This window comes from Vulpes vulpes, unplaced genomic scaffold (assembly GCF_048418805.1).
Source record: "Vulpes vulpes isolate BD-2025 unplaced genomic scaffold, VulVul3 Bu000000627, whole genome shotgun sequence".
Taxonomy (NCBI): Eukaryota; Metazoa; Chordata; class Mammalia; order Carnivora; family Canidae; genus Vulpes; species Vulpes vulpes.
The window spans coordinates 592,546-606,618 of record NW_027325667.1 but is presented as its reverse complement, the minus strand read 5'-3'; the positions used below and the strand labels follow the sequence as shown (position 1 = coordinate 606,618).

Genomic DNA, 14,073 nt, shown 5'->3' with positions numbered 1-14,073 from the left:
CTTTAGAAGAATAAATAAAAGAAAGCATGTGAACACACGAATTGAGATATGGTTACAAAGAAGAGAGAGCCATCTCAGGGCTTGTTTTCCATCATGTGTCTATCTGGTTTTGTATTTGGGCCTTCATCTAATCTTGATATGACTTTGTTTTGCATTGAACTGATATGGAATGTATCAGTATAATAAATGAACCAAAAGAATTAGGTTGTGAAGCTTCAGATCCTAGGAAGCTGTTGGAGTGGCCCTGATACAGCCAGGATTTCTGTAGGTAAATGATCCAATCACACTTTTCTTCCACAAACATTGACTAGTGAAACTACAAACTAGTGGGTTCAGAAGATCAGCATATTTTCAGAAGGATGGAATATAGATAGTGCTGCCAAAGTAAAATGAACTTCTGAGCCAAATTAATTACCATCTGTAAAGTATCTATGTGGTTGAAACTTGACAAAAGTATACAACTTGATCAGAATTCATATTGGCTTCTTGAAGAGCTGTATGCATTTTTATTGTATGCTAGAGATACAATAAAACCATAACCTAGAAATTACCAGAATACAAGCAATTAAGTGGTCTGAAAATAAGATGGTGACTATAGCAGGCATTTACTGAGTAAGATGGAAGAGAAGAAAAATATTTTTTTGGTTCAACACTAGATTTTTATGTCTATAAAATCAAATGGCTAAAAGCTGCAATTGGAAGGAAGGACTGGGTTAAATCTAAGTGATGCTTTTCTTGAGATGGTATGCATGCATCAACAGGATGTGTGTAACATTCTTCAGAAATCACAAACTCTAATCCTTCAGATTTTGTGTGTCAGAAATGGGGATTCAGCTCTTCTTTGTTTAAGGGGATGACCTCTTCTCTGTTTTGAGACTGTGATGCTCATACATGGGCCAAAGAAATGGATAGTGGCCAGTCTGGAAACAAGATACCACAAGGGGTATTGACAATAAGGAAGAATTATCTTTCACTTCCTATATTATTAATGAATAATTAATACCAAAATATTAAAGATTAGCTTAATAATAATAATAATTCTCCCTTAAAATATGGATGATGTAACTATCTTCTGTCTAAGGCTGAAGACCAAATCGGCAACACTAGGCTATCAGTAAAATTTTACCTCCATTCAGGTACTATTGTGCACTCTGTAATCAGCATCATCCACTAACATGGAACAGAATTTACAGTCAAGTGGGATAAGTAAAAAAAAAAAATCTTCTGAACTCTCCAAATACTGATTTGAACCTTGCTGACCATACATTGACTTTCTAGCACATAGTATGGTGATAAGAACTCAATTTGTATTTCTGGAATCAATATCTTACCTTGGTCTACATCCACACTTCAGACTAATCATTTTACATTTTATTCCTTTGCACTGGAACAGATATATCAATCACAAAGCATTTTTAACAACCACCATGTGGATGTGTTGTTCAAAATTCAGGCTTTAAAATACAGTTTTATGACCCCCCAAATCATATTCTTGAATTATTCCTAATGCCCTAGCTAGGTTTTTCCACTCCTTTTTGCTATATCAGATTCTGGGCAACATAGAACAGGTCGGTTATTTCACTTTCCTTGAATGTGATAATGATGTGCAAAAGGCCCTCTGCCTATGAACACCTGTAAATGATTGATGTCGTTGCAGAGGAGAAAATTGATTGTTGTCATTTCCTAGGCTGAGTGTTAGCTGGACGATGTCTCTATTCCTCCCTATTAAATGATTCCTCAGCTGCTGCCGCTGGGGTTAAAATCTATTTCTTTGCAAATAAATGCTCCATTTCTAGGGCATTGCGTCTATCTATTTTTGTATGCTTTACATGTTGATTGTAATAGAAAAATCTCAGTGTCAAATAATACCAGGAATAAGAAATAGAACTCACGACATATTTCTTTCCTTTGTACAGGATATATCCCTTTCTCTGGCACCTCTTGTTCATTTTGCCAAAGACGTTTATTGTCCTGCTGAAGTGTATTCTTAGGTGACTATTCTCTTTATTGTAGTTCTTGTTTTCAGTTTGCCACGAATGGGAAGTCATCATGCTGCCAGGTAGGTATTACTTTGTTCGTGAATAGGGTTACTGTGTGGGGAGGATAGAGTAAAGAGAATGCGGCAACAAGAGGGAAAAATGCTTTCTATGTATGTTTTCGTTTTCTCTGCTGATTACTTTCAAAGCCTCTGAGCTCACATTGTGACCTCTGATTTAGGCATGTTTTTGTGGTTCTGTGTTGATTGAGACACTGCTGTGTTGGGTTGACTTTTCTTCCAGCTGAGACGGTAAAGCACAGCAGCACAATAGAACAGAATTGGAATTAAGGAGCATGCAAATTGTGTAAGTCAGGTCCATGGGCAGACAATAGTCCTTCACTCTGGCTGTAGTTGATAACCTAGTGAAGGAAGGCTGTCGCTTGATTGGATTAAACCTGCTATTGCACATGCACAAAAGGCCAAAATTAAACAGAATTGTCTCTGAAACAAAGAGAGAGTTTCTGAAAATAGCTAGAGAAAGGGCACATTTTTCTCCAAAAACCTTCTGCAATGGGGAGAACAGCTCTCAAAAGAGCTTGCAGAGTCATTGGAATGTATATTTGAAATAGATTTATTCTTTGACCAAGGATAACTTAATGAAGTAAACTTTGGTCAAACAATGGAAATAATGTTCCATCAGGGAAACAAAACACTGTTTTATAAGGGAAAAAAGGTGTTTGCTTGGTTAGCAACTTAAAGAATTGAAATACCACGAGAAGCTCTGCCACTCGTCCCAAAGGATATTTTTAAATTCTGCATGGTAAAGCCTTTTGGCTTGTACTTGATTCATATATGCCTTTGGAGCTTAGACATTTTGCAAGGTCCTTTAAAACAGGTCTAGACTTATGGAAAAAGAAAGAGATTGCCAGAGGAGGATAAATTGAGACTGAGTAGAGAGGAAATCTAAGAGCTAGTAATAAATAATATGAAGAAGACCCTCTGATTCAGTCATTCCAATTAATTTTTTTAAAAATCAGTAATGCCTTAAGGATTTGTCATTATGGTAAACATTGCACATAGATTATTGTATCTGGTCCTTACAACATAATCACACGTAGCTGCTATTGTTCTCATTGTACATGTTAGGCGTCAGATTAGGGCTATATTAGATCTTAATTCAATAATTTATAGAAGATTCCACAGCTAGTATATGGCAGAGATAAAGGTTGGCCACAGCCCATACTGAAATGCCCATACTCTTGATCAGTGCACTATTCTTCCCCAAAATGGGATCTGCAGAACTAAGTCCTTAGAAGCAGTCTGCAGAAATATCTCTAATGAATTAAAGAATCATCTTAAGCTATAACCTGTATAACCTGTATAATCTCTCACTTTGGTGAATGACATGGGATATTTAACTAAAGAACTAACTAAAGAACCAACAGTTCTGAAGTTAACAAATGTATTATACTTTTTTAGACTTCCAGCATTTCCCCAGTATAATTGATAAAAATTCTCTTTATAGTATCAACCGAAGGACCTTCATTTTCTTATGTTGTTGGTCAATGATTCCCTACTTAAAGAAAGATGTATCCAGTGCCTACCAAGTCAAAGTCAACGTGTTAGGCTTTGTTCACAAATGTAGCCTCTGCCCTTGAAGACTCTACAACCAAATGAGGGGTTAAGGGTGCAGAAGATAAGTGCACAAATCTGTAATGATGATTGCAATTGAGTAGAGAGAGGCTAATAGCTGTGAAAAAAATGATGAAGGGGCAAGTCAGTGATTTTGAGTTGTTGTCATCTGTTGATAGTAGGTGACAAATAACTGGTGCACAAATGCCAACGTGGTATCTGTAGCATAAGTATATTTTAATTGCCAATAACTTTGATATCTCCTAATAAAGAGAAAAAAATTAGATTTTGTTCAATCAAATGGTTTATGACTAGTAATGAAGCATGATGATTATATGATATCCAATCAGAGATTAATGTTGTGAAGATGATTGCTACTATTAATGTGTTAGACCCGAATCATGAGATGTATGTTGAATATGCCAGTGTTTTCTTATGGCCTTAATAAAGAAACTCATACCCAGAAGGCATTTTTCTCTATATATAGAAGATAACAATTTTAAGCTATTTTATTCTACCACTCCCAGAAATTCCTTGCATTCTACTTAAAAATGTGTGTTTGTGTTGATCTAAAGGGTTACTAAAAAGTACATATGCTTGAATTACACTAGATATTGTGATTATTATAAAGCTGTATCAGAACTTGGACTCTCATGTCAAAAATAGAAATTTATTAAATTGATATATGAATAAAAATATTTATATATAAATACATTCAAATGGATAACTTTCTCAAGAATTTTTAATTCAAGTCAGATAGACCATAAATTGAAAATCAAAGCCCTAAAAAGTGAACAAAGTCAGATATCATGTAAAATGTGACTCCAAAGATAGAGGTTAAATCATGAAATGGAGAAAGAATTGGGTGAATCAGATGATATATAAGAGAGCAGAATTCTTCAACAAATCTTGAACATTCACATCCTGAGAATCAGGTTTTGGGAAAATCTGAGAATAATTAGCAGTGTTAGGTGAGATGAGTTTCAGAATTTTGCAATGTACTCAACACATACACACATGCACACACACAAACTGATGGCAATGGAAGTAGATTAAAGTGGAGTTTTTGTTATTTTTTGAAGATTAGGTATCTTGTCCCTGAGGACATACATTACCAGTCTTTGGAACTACATATCTATCTGATAAAGGGCAATGATGGCTGAGAATTCAGGTCTTACATGGGGATTATTCTGGGATGGTCACCATATAGAATGCATCTCATTGACTTTTGAACTATTGGTTTATGGAAAAGCTACCTGATAATTTTAAGTTTCAATTTAACACATACAATCAGAACAGGTAAACTTGAGTTTGTTCTTTTTAGAGTGTAGGCTTGCTAAACGATTTTTAGTATTTGAATCCTAAGCAGGAGATCGGTGTTCATATTTGATTTTTTGTAGAGGCTCCTTTTGAAGGCAAGTCAATTCCAACTAAGATTAGTATGATTCTTGGCAGTATCACTTTAACTTTTCCTATTCCTTATCCAAATTTGGCTTTCTACTGAGTGACCATAACAGACTGGAATTACCAAAACAGAACAAGTTGGAGCCTCTCCTGTGTGGATTAACAAAGGTTAGTCAAACTATCAGGGAAGTTGTGTTATTCCCATCTGCCTAATCTTTTCTAGGCACTAGAATGAAGAGCAGAAGAGATTTGCCTGAGGGTGTTCTGAAGTCTTGCCCATTCGAGAGAAATTGAAGACAAAACATTAGACTCAGCAACATTTCATTATGTATAGAATTAAGGACTTGGATCTTCTTAGACCAGCTGGTTGGGATAGCACTGACTTATGTAGTAGATGAAGGAGGGAATGAATCATTTATCAGAGTCCTAATCAAGCTACCCACTTAGAAGAATGAAATTAAGCTCCTCAAACACCCAGGCTTAGATGCAAAGGTTTATTTATTAGGGATAAAATTTATAAGTGGAAAGTAGTGGCACTACAAATTTGATTCTTTGTTTGGAAATCTCAGAAAGCCAACTCAAATTGACTTCAGATTAAAAACAGTGGGAGATATTTGTGTGCCAACATGTCCAGGAAATCCAGAGGTAGATCATATTCTGTGTTGGATTTTAGGGCCAAAATAATGTTGGGATTCTCCATCTGTGTCTCTCTTTCTCTCTCCCTGCCCCACCCTCCCTCTCTTTCTCTGTCCAGTCTTTCTTTTTCTCTTATTTTCAGCTTTGGTTATTTCTGTTTCTCTTTGTATGTTGATCTCATTTTAACTCTGTTACAGACAGGCTTGGTCATGAATATTTTCCAACCCAAAACCTTGTAACAGATAACCCCAAGAGAGGGAAGTATTTTCTTTCCCAGCAACCATCTATCAAATCACCTAGAAAGACTCTAATTAGCTCTCCCTGGGACTCATGTTTAACTCCTGGATCAATCACCTTGCATAGAGAGAGGGAGTATTACGGTTAACCAGGTGAGGTCAGGTGCCTACTGGCCAATGGACTTGTATAAACTTGGAAATTTTCAATTTTGTACGAAATAATAGGAAGAAGGATAGATAGTTTTTCGGTGGTTAAAAATGATTTGGGCAGAAAAACACAACAGAGGTTCCCATTATTGTGACTACTGGATGTAAAGCAATATATTCTCATAGTCATGAATTTAGCTAGCAAAGGATATATTGATAAGTATTACTTTCGGATCTTGCACTGATTATTGCTAGGACTTCTCCCAAATTGGTTCCTTGTTTAAGGGAAAGTGAAGTCAAATTGGGTCTTAATGAAGACATCACTGATAACAACAAAGGCATATACAGCATCATCCACAGCCTATGGCCAAGTTTCAATCCTGCCATGATGTTTCCCTTCAGATCCATTCACTAGAGGCAAGGGCTTCCTCATTCTCCCTTTATCTTCCCTAAAACAGCTGCATTGAAGCAAGGTTTTATTTCACATTGATCTGATTCTTCTACCTTTCTTAGTATACTAAAATTTAGGAGCTAGAGCAACTAACATATTTTCTGGTCAGCAGGGTTGTTACAATTGCTTTCTTATCACAATTGCAATTCTAGAAGTAACTGGATGCTCATTCTCCTTTATCTCTCATGGTGTGATAATCACAAGTGGAGTACTTAGGAATTTTGAATACACGTGCTGCTTACCAGTGGATTTTGCATCTTCCTCTGATCTCTATGATACAGCAGCTGTGGTGTGTTTTGTTTGTAATGTAAAGTTAATCTAAATAGTTAAAAATAAGCTTATAGGTAAGTTGAGATATCAAGCCTACTTTGGCAATTGAGGTATCTTTACAGATCTGCTTATTAGCTGTACGTATTTACAATTTTTGACTTCATGTATAAAATGTCCCTCAATCTTCTGTATGCCCTGGAGTGTTTACTCTTTGCTATATTCCTTTTCAATTCTATGTGGACTTATTTCATTGGTTTATATGAGCAAATTCACATATGAATGGAGAGTAAACTAGAGTTGAAGAGTGGGAGGTTGGTTTCTTATTTCAGCTGTTCCCTTTGGTTCTGAGAAATAATTGGCATATATTACCATGTAACTTTAAGGTGTACAGCATGATGATTTGATTTTACATATACTCTGAAATAAATACTACCATAGGTTCAACTGACATTAATCTTCCCAAATAGAAAAAAATAAAAAGAAAAGAAAGAAGAAAAGAATACAGAGGGAAAAAAGTCTCATGATGAAAGCTCTTAGGATTTACTCTTAACAACTTCCCTACAGGGGCACCTGGGTGGCTCAGTCTGTTAAGCATCTGATTCTTGATTTCAGCTCAGGTCATTATCTCAGGGTCATGGGATTGAGTCCCACATCAGGCTCTGCACTGGTCATGGAGCCTGCTTAAGACTATTTTTCTTCCTCTTCTCTCTCTGCCCTTCTCCCCTTCTCTAAAAACAAAACAAAACTTCCCTATATAAAATACAGCAGTGTGGGTAATAGTCATCATTCTTAGTATGTCCCTTGTGCTAATTTATCTTATAACTGGAATCTCCCTCAAATCCTCCTCACCCCACACTTCACATCTAATAACCACGGTCTAATCTCTTTTTCTATGAGTTAGGCTATTTGGCTGTTTGGTTTTTATTTCTTTATTTATTTAAGATTCCATGTATATCTTATATCTATACCTATATATCTATATCTATATCTATATCTATATCTGTATCTATATCTATATCCTCTATATCTATATCATCTATACCTATATCTATCTAATCTTCTTTAGCCATTCATCCTTCAGTGGACACAGGCTGTTTCCATGTCTTGACTATTGTCAAAATTGCTGCTATGAACATTATAATGAATATATCTTTTTAAGTTAGTGTTTTTGTTTCCTTTGGATATATTCCCAGAAGTGGCATCACTGGATCATATGGTAGTTCTATTTTTAATTTCTAGAGGATCCTCCATACTGTTTTCCATAATGACTATGCCAATTTACAATTCCACCAAGAGCACACAAATGTTCCTTTTTCTCCACATCCACTATTAGCATTATCTCTTGTCTTTCTGATGATGGCCATTCTAAAAGGCATAAGGTATTATCTCATTGTGGTTTTACTTTGCATTTCATTAATGATTAGTGATGTTGAGCATCTTTTCGTGTACTTCTTGCATTTTGTATATCTTTTTTGGAAAAATGTTTTTTTCCAGTCCTTTTAAATTGGCTTATTTCATTTTTCTATTAAGCTCTATGAATTCTTTGTACACTTTGGATAACAACTATACTGATAACAACAGTATATCAGATATACATTTACAAATAGTTTTTTTTCACATTTCATAGGTTGTCTTTTCAATTTGTCAAAGGTTTATTGATGTAGCTTCACTTGTTTATTTTTTATTTTGGAGGAGAAGTAAAATTGTAAAATATACGAATTCTATTAAAGTTAAATTGTTGTCAAGGGCACCTGGGTGGCTCAGTTGGTTAAGTGTCTGCTTTCAACTCAGGTCGTGATGATGGCATCCTGGGATCAAGCCCCACTTTGGGTTCTCAGCTCAGCTGGGAGCCTGCTTTTCCATCTCCCACTGCCTACCACTCCTCCTGATTGAGTTCTGTCTCTCTGTCAAATAAATAAATTAAACAAATAAATAAATAATCTTTTAAATAAGTTATCCGTTTAAAATATGGTGATATAAGTTTTAGATATTTTATATAAGCCTTAAGGTAACTACAAGGGAAAATCTTTCAGTAATTAAAATTAGGAGGGACCACTCCAGGCTACTCTTAATTTCCCAACCTGGCTCTCTGGTTGAGAGGGGCCAGGTGTTACTCTAAGCCTTGGCTATGAATCGCAGTGAGATTCTCAGTGGCTAAGCCTGCAGATTTCCCTGCTATCCCAGGGGTCCAAGATCAGAGTTAAGACTCCCATGAAACAACCCACAATGCTGAGAGAGACGGCTTGTTGCTCCTCTCCCTGGACTGTCCTTTCTCACTGGAGGAACTGGAGGTTCAGGAAGATGTCTTTGAGAAGCGCTGCCTTGGCCTGGGTGGGGGGAGGGACTATGTGTTCAATGTGTTGGGCTTCTCTCATCCTTCTATCAGAGCCTCTCTTGGTTGCCGGGGTTTAGGGAGCTTCAGCCTCACCCCTGTGTTCTAGGATACTCTCAGTGGTGTCTCGTTCTTTCATGGATATAGCTGTTCTTGTGAGGGGGAGCAAAGTCAGGAACAACTGATGTCACCATCTTGGTGACATCACTTTGTGTTTCAGCATTTTAAAAGTACCCTTGGCCAAAATGGAAGACTTAGACTTATTTCCTTTTATTTCTACAATTACAGATTTTAAAAGGATTAGGAAAACATATACAATGGAATAGGTTGAGAAGAAAAATCTTATGTGGCTAAATGCTACTTACAAACAATTCTAAAACCAGTGACTTCCCTGAAACAATCATTCCTCTTGACTGTACTATAACTTTGGACTTCTTCCCATCAGCATAAGAAATAAGAATATTCTAGCATAATGCATCTGGGAAAGAACCCCAAATATATATATATATATATATTTTTTTAAAGAATTTTATTTTTTATTTATGATAGTCACAGAGAGAGAGAGAGAGGCAGAAACACAGGCAGAGGGAGGAGAAGCAGGCTCCATGCACCGGGAGCCCGACGTGGGACTCGATCCCGGGTCTCCAGGATCGTGCCCTGGGCCAAAGGAAGGCGCCAAACCGCTGCGCCACCCAGGGATCCCCAAATATATATTTTTTAATTACGAATGAATATCAAAACTATCTTAGATACTTATATACCTAGTCTCTTTTTAATGCTTCAATAAGAAAACTCGAAGTTTTATGAGAAAAAAATAAAACAAGACTTTGTAGTTAAACACCAAGTACCCTGTGATTGGCTCTCTGAACTGCAGTTTACATAGCCAATCTGGATGTATGGTTGACATTATGTATGGTCTACTCCAGGCACAGAATTTATAAGAATTTTTGCCTTCTTTGACGTGGATATTGTCAGGATCACCCGTTCTTTTTTAATTCTAGATGACATCTGTATTCTGGATCTGAAATGATCTTAACTTGCCTCCCACTCCAAACTCCAGGTGTTATAGAACCCAACTCACATTTATTTTTACGTAGCTATGTTTTGTAAGTAGCTCTTACTTCACCCTGTTACATGCTTTATAACATTCAACACATTTTGGGTTCACAGTAAATGTTACTAAATGTGGTGATTATACAAACCTACATTTTCAAATACCAACTGCATATAATCCTATATCAGACTGTTTGTCTGATTTCAGGGTCCAGACTTTACTTTTCCCACAAATCTGTAAATCAAAGCAAATTAAAGTTTGCTTACTGGCCAGCTTTGTGATGATATATCTCTCTGTGATACCACTTTGCAATTAATATTAGTTCCTATACTTCTCATGATGGCACCTAGAGTTACCTACTGTGAAATGGGGAAATGAACATTTTCTTCGGAAAGCTGAAAACCTTGTTTTTGAATCCAACATAGCTCCTCTGAATGTAAGTTCCTGGTGTGGTTTAAGATCATGTTTTTAAACTGGTCTCTCTCAAAGGGGCAGTATTGTGAAAGTTGCAAGCCACTGTTCACACATAGAGCTTATTGTAATACTACAATAAGTAGTTTTCTTTTTTTAATATTGCTATTCACTGCATCTTTGTTGTTATCGTTCATGCACCTGGAGGCTACTTGGCAATGGGTGAATGCATAGGAAACAAGAAGACAGCAAATTCCATTGCACGTTCATAATCTAGAAAAGGCAAGCACTGTGACAGAAATGACTCTCACTGTATTATTCTGCTTTCTCCTGAAATGCACGTGCTCACATTCACAAATCAGTTTGCCTCAAGCTTTTAGGACAAGCACAGCTCTGTGCTGTCTCAAAGGAGAAGCAGTCTAAAACTTAAGATAGTATATGTAATAAACATGCTCAATTCACTCAACAGCAAGCAATTCATGGGAAATGTTGACTGGACTCCAGCCATGTAGCATATTAACTCATATCTTCAAATTATTGCATTTGAGGTGTGTGTGTGTGTGTGCGCATATGCATGTTTGTGTGCATCTACAACTGCTGGAAATAAATAAAACCACTTTTTAAAGGCAGTCTGAGTTTCCTTGCCTTACCTTAGAAGAGTTACTGAAAGAAACTAAACTAATAATTAATCTTCCTCTTTTCTTTCCAGTTGGATGGTCAACTAAACACCTTAGTTCCTTTATTCTCTCATTTTGGTCATTGGAGTAATATCGTCTAGCTTCATATTCAAACTTTATGATATGATTGACAATGGACTTTGGCATCATTCTGATCTAAGGAGGAAAATAAAGCCAGTGTACGCCACACTTTACTCAAGAGACTCTAGAGGTAAGCTAACTATTCATTTCTGGATTCCCCATGTTGAAAACAAAGATTAAGACATATATCACCAAAAGGATGCATAGTGTCTATAAAGAAGAACCGAACAAAATTGCTTCTTGGGAAGAGAGTTTGTGGTTGTTAATCTCTTTGTTCACTTTTTCTGATTGTATGAATTTATTCTTAATTTCTACCATGGATTCTCATAAAATAAATATCATATAATGTGTTAGATATGCTTCTTGTAACATGTACAATATACAAAATGCTAAATCTGTAGGTTTCTTTCTCTTAACTCATTTATTATCCATAAATATTTAATGAGTAACTAACATATGCCAGACACAGTGGTCAGATTTGGAAATACAATGCTGGTTAACTCAATATCCCAAATTCAAAAACAGAAATTCCAGTCTGGGTGACAAAATAATAGATTATGTCAATGAAGTGTTTTAGATTCAATGATATAATTTGAGGTATAATGGATTCTGGTAGATGGAAAACAGGAAGGATAGTAGATTGAGACTTAAGAGTAGATTAGCAAAACATTTCTGGAAAGTATGGGTGGGGTCTTAAGTAATCAATAGGAAACATTTAATAATTGCAATAACAAAATCCAGTAGAACATATGGACTTTCACATATTTTAGGCAATATGTTGTGAATGTTATTCCACATAACTAATTTTTAAATAAAATTTTGGCATCAGTCAGTTTAATATTTTATTTTCTGGAGAAAAAGCAGAGTTAAAATATTCATTTTACCCAGATGCTTTTTTCTTGCATCAAAACTGAGTAGGCAGGTAAGTCTGTCATGTCCACTCAAAACTTGGGGGATGGACTACGGAAAGATTTAGTCAATTATTCTTTTTTTTTCATTCCATGGGTATTTATTGAGTAACATGAGGTGCTGTAATTATTCTCTACTGCTTTACATAGAACCAAATGAGTAAGTTAAAAGTTAAAATATGACAAAGGATGTCACCCACTTTATTGACAAATAGCTATAATGATTAAAAGTAAATTCTAGGGGTATCTGGGTGGCTCAGTCAGTTAAACAACCAACTTTTTATCTCAGCTCAGGTCTTGATCTCAGGGTGGTGAGTTCAAGACCTGTTCTGGGTCTGGGTTCCACGCTGGATATGGAGTCTATTTAAAACAAACAAACAAAAAAAACAAACAAATTCTAGGTAACCAATGAAATTTCTACTATATTTTGTATTGGTCAAATCACTGCATTGCCACTCATTAAGAAGAAAAATAGGAAGAAGAACATTCAGAATTAAACAATCTGCATTATTATAAGAGAAGAATATTTCTCTATTTGACTCAGAAATCACTCCTTTGAAGGGTCAACCATACAAATTAGTTTCTTGACTGCCTACTCATTTGTTTAGATTTGGGACTAATTCCACTAGACTGAAAATAATTTTCTGTAATAATGCTTATTTTCCCTTCACAGGAAAACCTGGGGGGAGAAAAAAACCTATTCTTTTCATATGATTGTAAAATTAAAATCACCTTATCTGTAAAAGAGAAAAAGATGCCGATTTATGATTTCCACTCCTAGTGTCAGTTTTCATTGCCAGGTGTAATTTTTTATGTTGGTGTTCACTATCTCAGATACTACTTTTTCTAACAATACTCTGGCCTCTTCGTAGGAAATGAGGTGTGTGCAGCTGATTGCTCTGGAGATGAATGATGGAGACGATACTTTGGATTTTGCCAACACTTCGAATGGCATCCAATTGTCAAATCCTGTGGACCTTTCTGCATTCTCATCTTATTCCATCTGTCAACAACACGTTTGTGATCATCACAATTTGTTTACATAGCACTCCTGCTTTACTTCCTTCCTCCTCTGTCTGCCAGCTTCTTTTATGTTTTGTTTGTTTTCTTGTTTGTTTGTCTGTTTTATTCCTCTTCATCCTGGACCATAATATAGGTACACCCAAGGCCTTGGTCTTGTTCACTGGTCTTCTTTCTATATACTTTCTTGCTAATTGATCTCACCAAGTCCCATAGCTTGAATATCATCTCTACTGGAAGATATCATTTCCAAAGGCTTTTTCCCTCCTAGTTTGGACCTCTTTAATGTATTCCATACTTGTGTATCTAACTATCAATTTGAATTTTTTACTTAAATATCTAAAAGGCTCAAATTTAATATGTTGAAAAATAAAGTTTTAATTAAAAATGTACCTAATCTTCTGGTTGACTATCTCAAAATAGTCAAAATATATTTCTCTATATTGCCATTTTGTTGGGTTGAAAACCCTGATATCACTTTGATATCATTGTCTAGTGTCATACCAATCTCTCACTTGAGACTGATATTTTCTTAAATATGCCTTTGAATTATACACAAACTTGGCCATTTTCATCACTTTCAATCACCTTCATTTCTCACATGGTTATTATCAGTATCCCCTCAATAGTTTCCCTGAATCCATCCTTTGCCCCCTATTATCTCTTCTTTCCACCTCTGTTTCAATGATGCTAATACAATATATATGAAAATATACCTCTTCCTTCTCAAACCTTCAACTTACTGAGTTCTTGGCCCTTTATGTTGCACCTTCCACCTTTCCTTCTATCTCATCTTTCCACTCCCTATTTTGATCACTCTAATCCAGCCACATCAT

At 35.9% G+C, this 14,073-nt stretch overlaps 1 long non-coding RNA gene across 1 annotated transcript; it reads left to right on the top strand.

Moving 5' to 3' along the window:
* Positions 1-1,775: 1,775 nt before the first annotated feature.
* Positions 1,776-13,618, top strand: LOC140596364 (uncharacterized). Its single transcript, XR_011998377.1, has 3 exons — positions 1,776-2,059; positions 11,261-11,439; positions 13,090-13,618. It is a non-coding gene; the product is annotated as an uncharacterized lncRNA (long non-coding RNA).
* The last annotated feature ends 455 nt before the right edge of the window (positions 13,619-14,073 follow it).